This window comes from Mesoplodon bidens (assembly GCF_964165515.1).
Source record: "Mesoplodon bidens genome assembly, chromosome: 4".
In the NCBI taxonomy this organism is placed as follows: Eukaryota; Metazoa; Chordata; class Mammalia; order Artiodactyla; family Ziphiidae; genus Mesoplodon; species Mesoplodon bidens.
Genome location: NC_138160.1, coordinates 122,251,527 through 122,270,280, shown reverse-complemented (window position 1 = coordinate 122,270,280; position 18,754 = coordinate 122,251,527).

Genomic DNA, 18,754 nt, shown 5'->3' with positions numbered 1-18,754 from the left:
TCACAATAGCCAAAAGGTGTAAACACCCAAACGTCCATCAACTGACGAGTGGATAAATAAAATGTAGTATATGCATACAATGTAGCATTATTCAGCCATTAAAAAAAGAACGAAGTACCGTTACATGCTACAACATGGACAAACCTTAAATACATGTTAAGTAAAAGAAACCAGTCACATAAGACCACATATTGTATGATTCCATTTATAAGAGATATCCAGAGTAGGCAAATCCATACAGATAGAGAGTAGATTAGCGGTTACCAGAGCAAGGGAACCAGGGGGAGAGGAAATAACTGCTAATGGGCATAAAGTTTCTTTTTCAGGTGATAACAATGTTCTGGAATTAGTGCTAATGATTGCAGAACTTTGTGAATATACTAAAAATCACTGAATTGTACACTTTGAAAGATACAGTGCATCAGAGCAGGGTGATACATCTGATTAAACAAGGCATAATCTCTGTGACCTGGGGGCCATGAACAGTTTAGCTGTTTCCCACTTAAATATATCACAAATTACATACCTTCTTGTGGCCAAGAATCAAAGACAGACACTGTCAAATCACAAACATGAACCAAAAGCTGATATGACACCACCTCTCATGTACAAAGCTGCCAGAGATTCAGCTGAAAGACTGGATTTGCTGAAACCTCTTTTATGGTTGATGTGTTCCAAGAATTCATCAATAAATACACATTTAAGTACAGAGCTGAGAAAATATTTTTCCCAAGCACTTCTTGCTCTAGCCAGATCCATCTTTTGGTCTTCAGAACCACAGGAAGAAAGTCTCAGCATTATTTTTACCTTGAATACGAATGTTTCCAGAATATACTAAATTCCTGACTGAGTAAAGTGTTTTATAAGAAACTGTGTTCTGTGTCTACAACATGGGAATAAGGCACTGTAATAAATATGATCCTAAGAGGACCCATTTCCCCTAGCAGTTATGGGTAGATGGGAAGAAATTTGTCCCAAGTAAAGTAATTAATATCACCAATGATATTCAATAACCTGGAAAAGAGCTGCTACTACAGCAGAGGTTGACCTTCAATTATAATGAGGGTCAATAAAGGGCCAATTACCCAGAACATTAGAATTCACTGACAACAGCTTTTAGCACTCCATTTTTAAAGAAAAAGGATTATGCCTTTAGTGTTTACACTCCAAATCCAAAATTGTAGGATGTTATCAGGGGCTCTTATAGTCAACACAGACACTCAAACCAAGCTTGTAGTACCACAGACTACATGTGCTTCAGAGCAAAGGCCTACGTTTGTCTTGATCACCTACCCCCAGAGCTTAGCACAGTGATTAGCATTTTATTAGTAATATTTCTTAAACTAATGTTTGATGAAATCTAATCTAAAATAATGACCTTAAGCCACTGTAAAATGGGAATTCAAAAAAATATAACATATCCCTCTTATATCTCTACTTACGAAAGCAGTAGAGGAAGAGAACTTTTAGAGGGATTTTTCAAGTTCCCTTTTAAAGCACATACTGACTACAGTCACTCTTCCAAGAGCAAATTAAATAAGTACAAAGAAATACTGTACAATAGAAGTCTACCATCATTTTTGCATCTGGGGCAAAGGATGAGCTCGGATAAGTTAAATACTTTATTAGCCAGGCTGCCCACAGGAAGGGACTGATTATTCTCTTTTGACCCCATGATAAAGGATTAAAATGATGTCATTTGTTCTCAGGTTCTAGGGACAAGCTAGCCACACGTGTTTACAATGGACCTCCCGTACAAACACAAAAAGAGAGAGCAGAGGACAAATCCTAGGTGTTTCGTTAATGGATTACACCTGTAGTGAAAAGGGTTTCCTCTGGTTTGGGGCCACCAGCCACTTTCCGATAATGAAGGCTCTATAGGCAGCACTACAGTATCCTGTGATAACTGTGTTGCGTGAACAGACTCTAACCTCCACCGCCTACGAGTTACGTGAGCTTAAAACTCGTCTAGGCTTTAGGCTCTTCATCGATAAAACACGTAGTCATCACCGCAGCTGGCTCTTGGGATTTGCTCAAGGAAGAAATTAGCTTCTGTATATGTAAAACAGCTGGCACAGAGAGCAGATACTCAAAAACGTAAATCCCCTCCCTGAACTTATCACTGCTATCAGAGGTAAACACAGACACACACACACACTCCACAAAGGTTTTCCACGGCAGTTTTCCAGCACGTGCATCCAGGATGCCAAAAAGAATTAGGGTGTCCTTGCCCTCGGGGAACGTACAGTCAGGCTCAGGAGACGAGGAGCTTGAGTGGCTATACAGACCTATCTATCACTGGGCAGGCCCGGCTGCGGCTGAACGCCTGCCCAGCCAGTGTGAGGCAGACACCCTACACACCTGGGCAGGTACTTCAAAAGCTGGGCCGCAAGTGCTAGAAACTCGACTCAAACCAGCTTAAGCAATACTACAGAAAAAAAAGCCGTACCTCAGAAAGTACGATGTTGAAGCTCAAAATCGGCTTCTGGCAGCACTCACCTCTGCACGCGTCCGCCTCAGGCCGAGATGGGTTTCTCCCTCGGGCTGCAACATGGCGCCGACCACCGGTTTGCCTGCGGCAGAGAGGCAGGGCTTCCTTCCAGACGGCCTTAAGAGCCCGTACTCACTTCTCATTGGCCCAAACTGGCTTGGGCCTGCCTACCCTTCAACCAATCAGTAGCAAGAGAGAGCTGACTAATCATGACTGACTTAAAGCCTAAGCAATGGGTGGAAGGGACGCTTCAGAGTCAACCGCACTGTCTATTTACAAAGCACCCAGTAAATGAATATTTGGTGAAGGAATGGATGGAGTAATGAATGGCTGAATCTATAATATAATGGAATATGTGCTCTTTTTGAAGGATTTTTTTTCCAGGGAAGGACGTGGCGGGGGGGGGGCGGTGCTGCTTTTGATTTGAGTTCCATATAATTACAGTCACCTGAGTATACCCGAAATGACTTCATTGGAAAGCTATCAGCAATTAGGCAGACCACCATTAGTATTACCAATCAAGTAGTACGAGTCAGGCAGTATGTGGAGTGTAACTTGGGCTTAAGAGCACAGGATTTGGAGACAGGCCTGTGTTCAAATCCTGTCTCTACCATTTACTAGGTATGATAAGTCAGCATATTCCATCCCAGTAGATTAGAGGTGGTCATGGGACCCAAGTGGTCCAGGGTAAAACCTAGAAGTTTTGCTGAAATTTTGGGGACAGAGGGACTCTCTGAGGTACTTTAGCAGATAGAATGCCCACCCGGAGCTATGCCCACCTGGTGGCTATGTTGGTACTGTGAGAAAGCCTGCCTGAAAATGAAATAAAGCTGAGGGAAGAGACGGAGGGGGCAACTCTCTGATGACATCATTGAGCATCTGGATACAACCATTTCTGAATGCAACTGCATCTCCTGGTCTCTTCACTTATGTGGGCCAACAAAATCCTTTCTTATTTAAGCCATTCTGAGTTTGGTTTCTATCACTACCAACCAAAAGAGCCTCATTCAGGGACTTCCCTGGCAGTCCAGTGGTTAAGAGTTCACCTTCCAATTCAGGGGGTGAGGGTTTGATCCCTAGTCAGGAAGCTAAGATCCCACATGACTCTTGGCCAAAAAAAAAAAAACAAACAAAAACATAAAACAGAAGCAATATTGTAACAAATTCAATAAAGACTTTAAAAATGGTTCACATAAAAAAATCGTTTTTTAAATTAGCTATCTATTTTATACACATCAGTGTACACATGTCAATCCCAATCTCCCAATTCACCACACCACCACCACCCCCGCCCCCCACTTCCCCCCTTGGTGTCCATACGTTTGTTCTCTACATCTGTGTCTCTATTTCTGCCTTGAAAACCGGTTCATCTTAAAAAAAAAAAAGTCTCATTCAGTGGCATACCAAGAGGAGGGTGGTATGAACAGAACACCTTGCAGGGAGGAATATTTTATCATGACCTGGTTTAGAATCGCCAGCTCAGTAAAAAAGCACACCAGCTCTTAGCTGTTTGAATTCTCTATAGACAATGTATCTCCTTATTGGTGGCCCCAGGCACACTGCTCCCACTGTCCCCTCCCACCCCATCCTCACTCCCCATCTCTGCCCTGGTCCCATACAGTCAATGAAGAGGAATCATAGATTTTGAAATGCGTATGATCTCAGAAAGGCTCTAATTCAATCACTCCATTTATCAATAAGGAACTAAGACTTGGAGAGCGAATAAGGTCTGACTTGCGTTGGTTCAGAGAAGCGTTAAGAAGGGGCAGCAGTGCCCGAGTAACCCATGAAACAGATGAGCAACCTAAAATAAAAATCCTCCGTGGGCTTGGGGCGTTTCTGTTCCCGTGCCCTCTGCTATCCACCGGGTGTGGGTATGAGTGGGGAGTTTTTTTCAGTCTACTGCTTTCATGCTCAAGGATTCAGCCACAGCCATCAGCTCAAAAGACTAGTCTATTTTTATCCAGGCAGAGATTCTGGCACTTGGATCACGTCTTTGTTTCAAACACAGCTGAAGAGCTGGGTTGGTAGAGCAGAGATCCCACCAAATGCCTTGTACCTCCTCACACTGGCACACACCATCTTAAGATCAGGAGTTCTCGGAAGGGCTTTTGTGGATGAAAAGCTGGGAAACTGTCCCTAAAACAGTTTATGGACATCTCTGGATTAGGGGTCCACCAGCAGTTATAGTTTCACATATGTTGATGAGGGATAAGATTGAGACCCTAGACCCGCCCCTCCCTGATCAAAGTTAGATGACTGTTCTGGAAACAACAAAATCCCCACTGCATTTCCCATCCCCCCACCCCCACCCCAAACATCTTTCCCTTTAGTCACTCTTACCCTGGGTTAGTTGTAAAACGAAACAGAAAGGCTGCTCTCTCCATTTCTGCCTACACCCTTAATTTGGTCCTACTGGGCAGTGAAACAAGTACCCTGACGAGAAAGAAGGGGTAGAGAAGGACAAAAGTACTGTTATTAGATTGATTTTCTGTTGGGCACTTGGCCCTAGACGACTGTTTATAAGCAAGGTCCAGTGTCTGAAGATCTGGGTTCAAACACCAGCTCCAGCAGTTACAGGCTTTGTGAACTTGGATGAATCATTCTGTGTCTGTCTTCTCATCTGTAAAACGGAGCCCATCGTACCAGCTTCACAGGGTGCTAAAGTGAAAGGGAGTCAAGTAAGTTCTCTCTTTAGTGTTCATGGATGACAGTTACCAGGTCAGATTACTGCCTGCCAAGTTCCTTTCCCACATCTCCACACTCATACAATCCAGCAACAGAGGCCCGTGGGGCACTTGCTGGGTCATTGACCTGATCAGCGGTCCTGCTCGAGCTCAACTCCAGACATCCTGGGTCTCAGACCTGTACTAATGTCTTTAATGGCTCCGAGCTACACTCATATTTACCAGAAATACATAAATTAGGTAATTATGGCTGGCACAAAACAAAACAGGGCCCAAGGAAGGTCAGGCTGACGAGCACAGAGAAAAACTCCCCTCCAGCGCTGTTCCCACCCTGCCCCGGGGCGGAGGCCAGCAGGCCCTCATCTGTCAAGTGGGAAGCATCAGCTGGGCCTGAAGAGTTAGCAGCTGTTTTGCCTGGCTGTGGCCTCCCACCTCCACACAAACCTGGTTGCTTTCTTTTTTAACAATAAGGTAGAGGCAAGGTATTCTAAGTCCCTTCCCAGAAGGGAGGCATGAGCGCTCTATCCTGCAGCAAACGATCCATTATCCATCCTGAAAGAATCTTCCAAACTCTTCCTAGGCCAGCTAATTCCCTATAGAAGGCTTCTGCAGTGGAAGCAGCCAACTGTCTTCAGAGGGAATTTTCTCCTTTATGGTTGAAGTCTGCAGTGGCCCGTGAGAGGAATGGTTTCTGTCCTACTTTGCTGGTCCCGACAGGATGACCATGGGACAAGGCCCTTTCAGCAGCTCTGTTCTTCACAGATGGAGCCTTCTTTGAGTCGCAGCTTAAATGTTACCTCCTGCTTGGAGCTGTCCCTGACCCCGTACACCCTTCTGGTACCAGGAATGTCTCCTTCACAACTCTCACATCTTTCATTTTTGTTCATTTCTTTATTTGTGCACATTTGACTAATGCAAATCATTTGTTCGTGGCTGTCTTCTCTACAGGGCTGTGAGGAGAGGAGGGGTCAAGTCTGTCTTAATCATACCTGCAACTCCAGGATTTAGCATTGTGCCTGGGCCCCAGTGGGTGGGTGTTGAGTGGGTCTTACCCATGTCACTTCTTTGGGCTTCAGCTTCTCCAACAACAAAGGACAAGCTTCTGGATTACCTGACAATATTAAAAACCCTGTGATTCTGTGAGGAGAGGGCTACAAAGAGCCCGGACAAGTTCACCTCCATGAGTCAGGCTCCCACATATAAGCAAAAACTGAGGGAGGGCTTACAAGTTTCCAGCTGGCAGTTATGTTCAAAAGCTGTGCCATGCCGTTGTCGGATGACTGACTGCAGATGCCCTCACACCCTCAGCAAGGTTAGAGACCTCATCGGAATGGGGATTCCTGGCCAAAATGCAACTGGAGGTTTAGCATGCCACAGCAGCTGAACAGGAAGGGTACCAGGGAGAAAGAATAAAGGCGATTGGACCACACTAGGCCTGGTCTTCAGCTGAAGCATCTTCTTCTGTGTTTGGGGCTCTACCCTCCACCCTCCAGTCCCCCAAGCCTCTCACCCCTCCCCCCAGAGCCCTGGACTGAAAGCTCAGGCAGACAGGAGTCCCTGGACCCAGCTCCAGTCTCTGGGCTCAGAGGGAGGAGATAGTCTTACTGCAGACTCAGAGAAGTGCCTGTCCATGGCACAGACTAAGGATGTCATTTCCAGTTGGGGGTTCACAGGTGCCAGTTTTAGAAAGGTCCTCCTCCCTCCTTCTGTGGGCTCTTTCTAGTCCTGTATTTTAACCCGAAAGGGATCCACTGTGGCAATTAGCTAATCAGATAAACCCCTCTTCTCTGCCTTTTCTCTTGGCAATTAAGAGCAGTTTACACGCATATTGAAATCAAAGTGCACTTACCCTTTGAATTGTGTAAGAATCTCTATTACAGCTACATTTGCATTCAAAGTGTGAAAGGACATGTTCAAGGACATTCAGGAAAAACTTGTTGTAATAGCAAAAGGTTGAAAGGAGCTTAATGTGCATCACTAAGAGATGTTGAATAAATAAATAACTACATCCCCATGTGATGCAGCCCTACGTAGCCATTAAAAAGGAAGGTCTCTATGTATTGATACAGAAATATTCCCAAGAATATTAAAGAAAGCAAGATGCAGAAGAGTGTTTAGAGCATGCTATCATTTACTTAAAAATCAGCATATACCTAAATGCGTGTTACATGTGTTGAATTATGTCATCCCCAAATTCTTACGTTGAGGACCTAACCCCCAGTACCTCCAAATATGATCTTACTTGGAAGATAAGGTCTTTACAGAGGTAATTAATTAAAATAAGGTCATGAGATTGGACCCTAATTAAATATGACTGGTATCCCTATAAAAAGGTGATATTTGGACACACATGTGCAGAGTGAGAACGCCTTGTGAACACAAAGGCAGAGATTGGGGTGATGCATCTACAAGCCAAGGAATGTCAAAGATTGCCAGCAAGACACCAGAAACTAGTAGAGAGGCATGGGACATACTCTCTTTCACAGACTTCAGAAGAAACCAACCCTACAAACACCTTGTTCTTAGACTTCTAGCCTGCAGCAGCCTTGGTAAGCTAATACAGCCTCTGTGTGTGTGTGTGTGTGTGTGTGTGTGTGTGTGTGTACAAAAACACACACAAAAAGCCCAATGATATGGATTGCCTCCATGGAGGGAAATAGAGGTGGGAAAGAAAATTTTCACTTTTCTTTTATACCTTTTGAATTTTGGACTCAGTGTGTGTATGTATTACCTTCCGAGTTCCTCCAAGCTCCCCACCCCAACCCCCAATAAATCATTATATATACAAGCAAATAAAAGTAGCCTTCAGGAGACTACACTCCTCACCCAGAAAATAACCAAATCTTCCCAATCTAACCTTCAGGTATCAATATGCTTTAATCTCTGGTGCCAAGTCCGACCGATTGTGAGGGTTTGTTTCTAGGAGTGCTGTCTTGACAATGATGCCGAGGCCCCTGCTGGGCTCAGAGGAGGAGAGTTCATCAATCAATTAGCATGTCTGCCAGGTGCAGGGAGGGACTGAGGGGCGGGAGCTACAACATCGGCCAGCCCTGATCTATCCCATTACTGGCCCAGGCTGGGAATTTCAGGTTGGTTTGGGAGTGTAGAGGGTAGTACACAAGTAATACTCATCTTCATGTAATGGGAAGGCTTATTATTATGGAGATCTACTACAGTGTATGGGTCAGACAGGTGGCTCCAGAATATGTGACAGGATGACTCAGCTCATGTCTGAATCTGGGCCAACTGTGTGTGAAGAAATCCTTCTTCCTTTCTGGAGTAGATGGGCAGATGGATAGTCATTGTGTGAATCACAAAGCCCAAGGCCCCAAATGGTTGTACAGATGGAGAAAAATGAGATCCCGTGCAGGAGGCGCCCATCTCCTCAGACTATGGGGTCTGCCCCCTGCATGTACTGCATCTGCCAGAATGCATGCACTCCAAGAGGCAGACCAAGCCCCCGGCGTGGAGGGACGCAGAGCCTTGGCATGACTGCAAGTACTGCCTGGACCTTGGCCACCTCCCAAAGTAGAAATGACCAGAAAGTTGGAACAAAACTCAATGTGGAAGAAATTAGAACAGAGGCTGTTAAGTGAATGCCAGGGTCAGTCTAACCCTGCTTCTAAATATCATAGGAAAACATGACCATGTGTGCAAATGGACACCTCACATGTCAGCATTTTATGCTGTTTACATATTATTCTATCTCTGAGGGATAATAGCTAAAGCCTTTTAACAAGATCAGCTCTTTCTCTGATCCCATAGAAAGTAAATTACCCCAGCCAGCAAATCCAGGATACATTTTTTTTTTTTAATGGCCAGAGACATCCGCTCAGAGATCTGCTGAGAAGGCAGGAGATCAGGGAGACAGGTAAAGAAAGAATACAAGTTCACCTGGAAGAAGGTTGAGATAAAGGTGAATTTGGAGCCTTGAACTCTACCTTGCATAAGAACCAACATTCTAGTACTTAGGCAAGATTATAAAGCTACAGCAAAAGGGCGATGCTTCTAGGGCACAGTGGTGCTCTGTGGTACTCTAGGCATGTTATACATGGCTTTTCCCCAAGACAGGCAAGTTCAGCGCTGGGAGTACAGAAGTCAACAGCACAGAATCCTTGATCATGAAGAGGATGCAGTATAAACATAGAAATAACCAACGACAAGGCAGACTCGCGGGTTATACTAACAAAGGCATGGAAAACATGCTCTGGGAGCAGAGAAGAGGGAGAGACAAGGAGACTTCCTTTCCAGAGAAGGTGACTTTGAACTGAGTTTGAAAGGTAAGTAGGGATCTTCTGGGTTAAAAAATGGAGGAGAAAGGAGAGTCTAAACAGAAGGAAGACCTCGTTCAAAGGCTCACTAGTGAATGAATAAGGAGGACTCAGGGAACCAGCAAGCAGCCTGGTATGCTGGAGGGTGGGGATTTGGGGAAAGATGAAGCTGGAGAGATGGGCTGAGCCTTGCATGCCCACTCGAGAGTCCACACTCCATCCTTGAGTCGCTGGGGGAGCCAGCACATGCTTCACCATGGTGGGAGAATCATCACATTTCCTACTCCAGAGGTAACTTTGCCCTTAATGTGAAGAGTGGACCAGACTTGTGGGACGTGGTAGAAGGGAAACTAGGTAGGAGGCTGCTGAAATAGTCCAAGGGAGAGAGAGATCATAAAGACCTGAAAGTCAACATGTGACATGAAGAGGGAGAATCAGGTCTGGGCCGTTTGGGATTTGGAATGGACAGGACCTTCCTACAGGAACAGCTCAGGGGAGGATGATTTTGAGATTTCCAACTTGGCTTGTGACATCGCCCAAAAGAGAGGGCATAGGAGAAAGGGGGGCGAGGTGTCATTTTGGACATGCCGAGGCTGAGGTGCCTGCGGGTCATCTAGCGATGTCCAGCAAGCAGGCAGAAATATGGGTGTGGAGCCCGGGAGAGAGGAGTCCGGAGGAGTATCTTTCTTATGACACATTCCTGTTAAGCCTCCATTCCTGGGGTTTGGCTAAGGTCACTGTGGACAGATTGGTCGGGGGAGTGCTATTCTGAGATCCTGACTGTAGAGTCTCCCAGTCCTAAGAGCGAGACAGGTTTCTTCCTCTACCTCTGTGTGGGGACCAGAATTTGCACAGGCTCGTGTGCCTGGCAGAGAGTGGAAGTGAAAACATATTCCACTGTTCCAGGGGCCTAGCACTGAAGTTCCATCTTCAGCCACATGTTTTCCAGGTAAACTTCTCACACAAGATGAATTTCTTGCAGAATCACAGAAGTCTCCGGAACCCCAGGGCTCAGCTAGCAAACTGGGACCTTGAGATGGGAGAGGAAGAGGCAGGAAGAAGTTCTCTCCCACACCCCACCTGCCCCCCGCCATTCCCAGGAGTCCAGTAGGAACTGAAGTCAGAAGAAAATCAACACTAAAAGCAGTTGGTGATTGGTGTTATCAGAAGATGGGCTGGCCAGGGCAGGTAAAGGAGAAGGAAAGAAGTTCCAGCATATTTTAATGGAATGGCTCTGATTCTAGATAATTTCAGAATAACATCATAATAACATTAGTTTATACCTGAAGATACGTCAGGATGCATGAGCATAAAAGCTATGTCATTTGCATTATCTCACTTACTAAACACCATCCCTGCGAGTTTGGCTCTGTATTAAAGTTATTACCCCCATTTTGTGGATGAGGAAAATTGGAGGCATAGAGGTTTAATGACCTACCCCAAATTGTCTATCTGATAAGTGGTGTATCTGAGCTTTGGAAGCAGTCTGTCTGACTCCAGAGGTGCCCTCTTAACCACAAAGCCACAGGCTCCCCAGCATATGTGTGTAATTGATGTATTTTATGGCACTTTGTGCTGCTAAAAGTACTGCCACATATTTATGTCCTCCAAACTGACAGCGACAGGGCCAGGACTAAACTTTTAACCTGAAACGGCTTTCTATGGAGTTCACTGGGGCTGGAAGGGAGACCCAGGATTTGGTACACTGCTGTCCCTTCCAGGCATACGAGCCTGAGACATAGCATCAGTCAACCCCACTGGCCTCCACCTTATACAGGATGCACTTCATAAAACCTGCATTTCCTATAAGACCACACAGGGACCCCAATCCTTGGACCACAGCTTCCAAGAGGAACTGAAACAAAGTGAGTCACAGAAGGCAGACGGAGAGTCACATTTTGTACTGCAAACCCAAAATGCACTCTCTAGCAAATCCTCGTGTTGGTTTTGTACTCATTTTCCTCTTGGCTTCTAAACTCTTTAGACTACACCCAGAGTTTCATTATTGTTGTTAATTGATTAACAACAGAAACAGCTGTCAGTTACTTTGTGCACTGGATATTTAAAAAAAAAAAACAACCCACATAATTTCAGACTTACAAAATGTTGCTAAAATAGTGAAGAATTCCTGGACACTCTTTCCCCCCCACACCTCAAATGTTAGCATTTGCTCTATTTACTTTATCTATCAATCAAATTTTTCTTTTAACATTTAAGATGTTGTAGATCCGATGCCCTGTATCCCTCAGTACTTGTGTACATTTCCAAAAAGTCTGCCTACAAATCCTGCCTCTCAAAACCACAATGCAATTATCTAAATCATATTAACACTGATGCAATACGTTAGTTATCTAACCAATAAACCTCACTCAGATGTCGCCAAGTGTCCCTGTAATGTTCTTTTTAGCCCAAGAAAATCCACGATTAGGTGTTGCATTCCCATTGTCACGTGTCTTGACATCTGGAACAATTCCTGAATCCTTCTATTTCATGACATTGACATTTTTGAAAGGAACACACCTCCATTTGGTTTGTCCTCATGGTGAGATTCAGGTTATGTACTTTTTTTAGGAATTCCACTGAAGACATGATGAGTTCTTCTCAATGCCACACAGAAGAGACATGCTGTCAATTAGTCCTAGTAAAAGGTAGTGTCCGCTGGTTTTCTGCGCTGGTTTTCTCCACTGTAAAGTCACTCTTTTTTGTGTGTGGGGGTGGTGCTCTCACTGTTGTGGTCTCTCCCGTTGCGGAGCACAGGCTCCGGACACGCAGGCTCAGCGGCCATGGCTCACGGGCCCAGCCGCTCCGCGGCATGTGGTATCTTCCCGGACCAGGGCACGTACCCGTGTCCCCTGCATCGGCAGGTGGACTGTCAACCACTGCGCCACCAGGGAAGCCCTGTAAAGTCACTCTTTTATCCTTGTGATCAATGGGTCTCTTGTGAGGAGATACTCTGAGACTAGGCAAATATCCTGTGATGAATCATCCATTGATGATTCTCGACTGACTCAAATACTATTATGGTTGCCAAATGGTGGCATTTTAATTCAGTCATTCCTTCTACCATCATGAGTTGGCTCTCAAGTATAAGGAGGAGCTTTCTTGTTCGCCTTATTTATTTATATTGGCATGGACTCGTGAATTCTTACTTTATTCAGTTTGTTATAATTCTTTACTACCATCTTTTATTTTGACACTCAAATTGTCCCAGATGTCCGCCAGGTACTTTATGTAAGATATTTCATATAATTCTCAAAGCAACTCTATGTAGTGGGGATTATGATTATCCCTATTTTGCAGACAAAGAAGTTGAAACTCAGAGAGATTAACTTCTGTAATGTTTAATTGGTGGAGTTTCCAAATTTTGATGCCAAATGCTTGATATATATGTACATATACAGGTATATGAATTTCCCCCCCAATCCTCCTGATGTCGCCACCATACAGGAATTATCCCCTCCCCTCCTATTTTAAGATGGGAAAATAAGCTCAGAGAGGTTAAGTAATCAGTCACAAAAGCTGTGATGAGAATTCGGAGGCCTGTTTGAAATCCTATGTTGTTTTTCAGCAGACCACGTTGCCCCTTTAAGCTGTTTTTCCTTTTGCAGATAGGATCCGTAAGCATCTAGTCTTATTTAATTCTACTCAGGACAGAGGAGGTAAAACTGTGGCTTTTTTACTCATAGCCTGCATTTGTAACTATTTTTACTTTGGCTAAAAGCTACCCTGATTCTAATCAGCACCAAAACTAGGAAGTTGTGGTGTTTTAGATCTTGCCAGAATCCATGGTGTTCTTGGAAGTTCATGGCAATTGAGTTACTAAAAAATTTAATCTCTCAAGGTGAATGTGTTCATTCCAGTTTTTAAGGAAGACTTTGGTAAGGTCATTCATCATATGGTCACCCTTGGATTTACTGTCTATGTAAATATGGATTTTTCCATTACTACGCTTGTGTTCATCACAGCACAGTGAAGCAACTTCTCATTCATGAATCTGTAGGCCAAGGAGAGTTGCTAATAGCTACCTAAGGAGAACCCAGACATTTTTGATATTTAATTGAAAAGGAAATGCGTGTATTAAAGCATCAATCATGTCCAGCTTTGACCCCAGGTGACCTCAAAATGAGGTTTGAGGACCACCAGACTTACAATCACCCCAGATGCCCATTACAAACACAGAGTCTGTTACTCTAGGAGGTGGATCGAAAAAGATCTTGCTGCAATTTATGTCAAAGAGTGTTCTGCCTATGTTCCCCTCTAAGAGTTTTATAGTGTCCAGCTTTACACTTAGGTCTTTGATCCATTTTGAGTTTATTTCTGTGTATGGTGTTAGAGGATATTCTAATTTCATTCTTTTACATGTAGCTGTCCAGTTTTCCCAGTGCCATTTGTTGAAGAGACTGTCTTTTCTTCATTGTATATTCTTACCTCCCTTGTCATAGATTAATTGACCATAGGTATGTGGGTTTATTTCTGGGCATTCTATTCTGCTCCATTGATCTATATTTCTGTTTTTGTGCCAGTACTAAAGTGTTTTGATTACTGTAGCTTTGTAGTGTAGTCTGAAGTCAGGGAGCCTGATTCTTCCAGCTCTGTTTTCAAATGGGACCTAATTAAACTTAAAAGCTTTTGCACAGCAAAGGAAACCATAAAGCCCACAGAATAGGAAAAATTACTTGCAAACAAAGCGACTGACAAGGGATTAATCTCCAAAATATATAAACAGCTCATGTAGCTCTATGTCAAAAAAACAAACACCCCAATCAAAAAATGGGCAGAAGATCTAAATAGACGATTCTCCAAAGACGACAAACAGATGGCCAAAAAGCACATGAAAAGATGCTCCACATCACTAATTATCAGAGAAATGCAAATCAAAACTACCATGAGGTATCACCTCACACCAGTCACAATGGCCATCATCAAAATGTCTACAAACAATAAATGCTCAAGAGGGTGTGGAGAAAAGGGAACCCTCCTACACTGTTCATAGAAATGTAAATTGGTACAGCCTCTGTGGAGAACAGTATGGAGGTTCCTTTAAAAACTAAAAATAGAACTACCATATATGATCCAGCAATCCCACTCCTGGGCATATATCTGGAGGAAACCATAATCCGAAAAGATACATGCACCCCAATGTTCATTGCAGCATTATTTACAATAGCCAAGACGTGGAAGGAACCTAAATGTCCATCGACAGAGGAATGGATAAAGAAGATATGGTACATGTATACAATGGAATATTAATCAGTCATAAAAAAGAATGAAATAGTGCCATTTGCAGCAACATGGATGGACCTAGAGATTACCATGCTAAGAGAAGTAAGTCAGACAGAGAAAGACAAATATCATATGATATCACTCATATGTGGAATCTAATTAAAAATGATATAACTGAACTTATTTACAAAACAGAAACAGACTTACACATTTTGAAAACAAACTTACGGTTACCAAAGGGGAAACATGGGGGGAAGGGATAAATTAGGAGCTTGGGATTGACATACACACAGTGCTATATGTAAGATAGATAACCAACAAGGACTACTGTATAGCACAGGAAACTCTACCCAATATTCTGTAATAACCTATATGGGAAAAGAATCTGAAAAAGAATGAATATATGTGTAACTGAATCACGTTGCCGTATACTGAAACTAACACAACATTGTAAACCAGCTATACTCCAATAAAATTATAAAAACAACAACAACAACAACACAAACACAGAGTCTGGGGCCTTGTCCCAGACCCATTGAATCAAAATTCTTCAGCTTTAGCAAGCTTCCCAGAGACCCCTGACGCTCACTAAAGTGGAAACGGATACTAGGGCCTCTGACCCAGCGTTGTTCCTGCGTACTCACAATGATGCTGGCTTTATATCAGCAAAGTCAGCCTTTAGGCTACTTGACCTCTGCCTTGCCTCTTGCCCACAGCAGTTATCAAGGGAAGGGTAATTCGCCAGTTTCACTGCCCTTGGGGAATGAGTCTGGGGTGGGCTCCCATCTCCTCCCTCCTGCAGGAAGCAGGCAGCAGAGGGAATGCATCATCCCTCAAGTACTCTGATCAACATCAAGAGTTCTCATCTTCTAAGGGCAACTTCCCTTGGAGATCAAATTTACAGGAGTGAAAATCGAATTAACCTACATCATGTGTTTAAGCCAAGCCATGTGAGTCACAGGACACTGCATTCTGACAAGTTATGGCTTTGGTGTCTGCCCAGGTGTGTTCATTTTGGTCATGACTGGAGACGAAAGTGGGGAGAAACACATGATATGCAGGGCTGTCCTTTACGGGGGCAATGGGCAGAGCCCACACAGCCCTAGGTGCTTCCCAAGCCTGGTAGACTGGACACACTAATGAATATGAAACAATGCAACCAACATCTAGAAACTACCAACTTTTTCCAGGGTATAGAAGAAATCCATATTGTAATACTATATTATTGATTTTTGAGGATGGCAAATTTTATAAAGTACATTAGTAAGTGTCATTTCATTTAATGGAAACAACCTTAGAAGCATTCTTAGGTCCATTTTACAGATGAGGACACTGATACTCAGAGAACATAAGTGATTACCTCAAGGTCCAGCTGTTTGGAAATGGCAGTACCAGACTTCATGTCAGGTTTTCTGACTCCAAATCCAGTGCTCTTTCCTCCTGGGAAAGGATCAGACAATCAAGGGGGAGAAAGGACTGCACAGAAACCACTCTGAAGCTTTGTCTAGAGCTCAGGACTTCAGCTGTAAGTGAAAGAATTCAATTCCAACTTTGGAGCAAAATGAGAGTTTATTGGCTTATGTAACAGAAGAGCTCAGGTACGTCTGGACTCGACACGGAGTGCTGGTATTCTTTTTTATTTTATTTTATTTTTATTTTTTGATTGAAGTATAGTTGATTTACAGTGTTGTGCTAATTTTTGCTGTACAGCAAAGTGATTGTTATACATATATATATACACATTCTTTCTGTTTTTAATATTCTTTTCCATCATGGTTAATCATAGGCTATTGAATATAGTTCCCTGTGCTATACAGTAGGACCTTGTTGTTTACCCATTCTATATATAATAGCTTACATCTGCTAACCCCAAACTCCCACTCCATCCCTCTCCCAACCCCCCTCCCCTTTGGCAACCACAAGTCTGTTCCCTATGCCTGTGAGTCTGTTTCTGTTTCATAGATAGGTTCATTTGTGTCATATTTCAGATCTCACATGTAAGTGATATCATATGGTATTTGTCTTTCTCTTTCTGACTCCACTTAGTATGATAATCTCTAGTTGCGTCCATGTTGCTGCAAATGGCATTATTTCATTCTTTTTTATGGCTGAGTAGTATTCCACTGTATACATGTACCACATCTTTATCCATTCATCTGTCATGGACCTTTAGGTTGTCTCCATGCCTTGGCTACTGTGAACAGGGAGTGCTGGTATCATCTCTCTTGGCACCACTTCGAGGCTTTCCAATTTGTAGGCAGACTTCCCCAACAAGGAGACAAGAGGGTCGCCAGCAGTCCTCACAGCTTCAAATCCAGAAAGAGAAAGTCTCTCATCACGACAGTCTAAGAAATTCAGAAGTTGGTTCTCAGACTTCATTAGGTCCTGGGCCCATTCCTGGATCAACTCATTACTTTGGCTGGGTGGATTTGATGATCTCATAGGCCTGGCTAGGGTCACAGGTTCACCACTGGATCCAGGGTAGGTTGGTGTCAGTCTACCCAAAATCCTGGGACCTGAGAGTAAGGGAGGGGTGCCTCCCCAGAGGAAAACTGAGGTGCTGTTAGCAGAAGAAGGGGTAATGGCTGCCAAACAGGCAAAAAAACAACAGCTATTCCCCTTGGGGTGGAAAAGGTGAAGAGCATTTGAGCCTGAGAGAACCCTGGGGGGCACATGTGGGAGACAGCACCTTGCACTTGGGTGTGGACAGAGTAGGTGCCCCATAAATATTGATAAATGAATGAATGAATGTTGGTTCAGACTGTTGTAGAATAATGAAGAGTGGGGGCCTCTGGGGCATAGGACACATAAAGGAACATTGGAGAAAAGATGCTGGAGCCATACTGAGAAGCACCCTGTGTGCCATGCTTTTTTTCAGGCCATGAGAGCTTCTGAAGGTTTTTTGATCAGGGGTGTGCCATGGTCAAAATTTGGAGGAGGAAAAAAACCTTGAAAATTTTAAAGTGCTATACTAAGTGAGAGCATTATCTTCTGTGGGCCAGGAGTGCCCTGCTTGCCTGTGAAGGTTTTCCTGTAAGATCTGGAATCCCTTTATCTGAAAGTCCTTGATACAAGAAAACTGTGAGCACGTCATGGGGAAGAGTAGCAGCAGGCTATCCGAGTCTGATTAGATACACCCGCACCCTTTCAGGGCCTCCAAGTATGTAGTCCCACCCAGATGAGGGTGAAGGTCTGAACTCCAAGACACTGGAGTTTCTCAGACTCACATTCGTGGGATGGTTGAACAGGTCTGGGTGTGGCCCTCAGGGTGTGTGAACATCTTTCTTAACCAAGGAGCACTTGATGCCATGCAATTCCATGTTATGATTAGGCGTGATTTATGGGCATTCTCTATCACAACTGACTGGGGGTCCTTGACGAGAATTCCAGGATGAAATGTCTCAACAGTAATGTATCTCTGGGATGAGCTAAGTCGTCAAGAGACGACTTGTATCAACTGGGGTTGGAAGCGTATGGGTAGAGGGCTCTGAACGACACGATTCCTCCCTATTCTTATGAGCAGTCATGGCTTCTTCTGGTCCAGAATGGAGAACAAATGTCAGAATTATTAAAAAAAAAAAAAAAAGCTGTGCTTGCTGAGTTCAGGCATCAAGGCTCCTCTTTTGCTGAACTCATTCCAGGAGTGATCACACTAGAGCAGTGCTTGCCCATTTTATATTGCAATGAATATTTCAGATCTTCTGCTTGCTTTCTGAAGCAACTTTTCCAAGAGGTGCACTACTAAAATCTCAACAAATAAATACTCAACATAAAGTACGAGGTCTCTCAAATAAAGAGAAGGAGCAGACAGAGTTCATGCTAAGAAGTCATTTGAGGATGGGGGGGAGGGGACGGCACTTACCATGCTTCCCTGATATGACAAATTCACCTGCTGTGACCTGGATACCTTGTCCCAGGATGAAGCCCTGGCACTGTGGATTTCACTAGGCCCGGGCCTGTTCATGAACCAACCAATCACTTTTGTTGGGTGGATGTGATGATCTCATAGCCCCAACCAGGGTCACAGGTTCACCACTGAATCAAGGATGGATGCCACCCCACTCAACCCCATGGAACCTGAG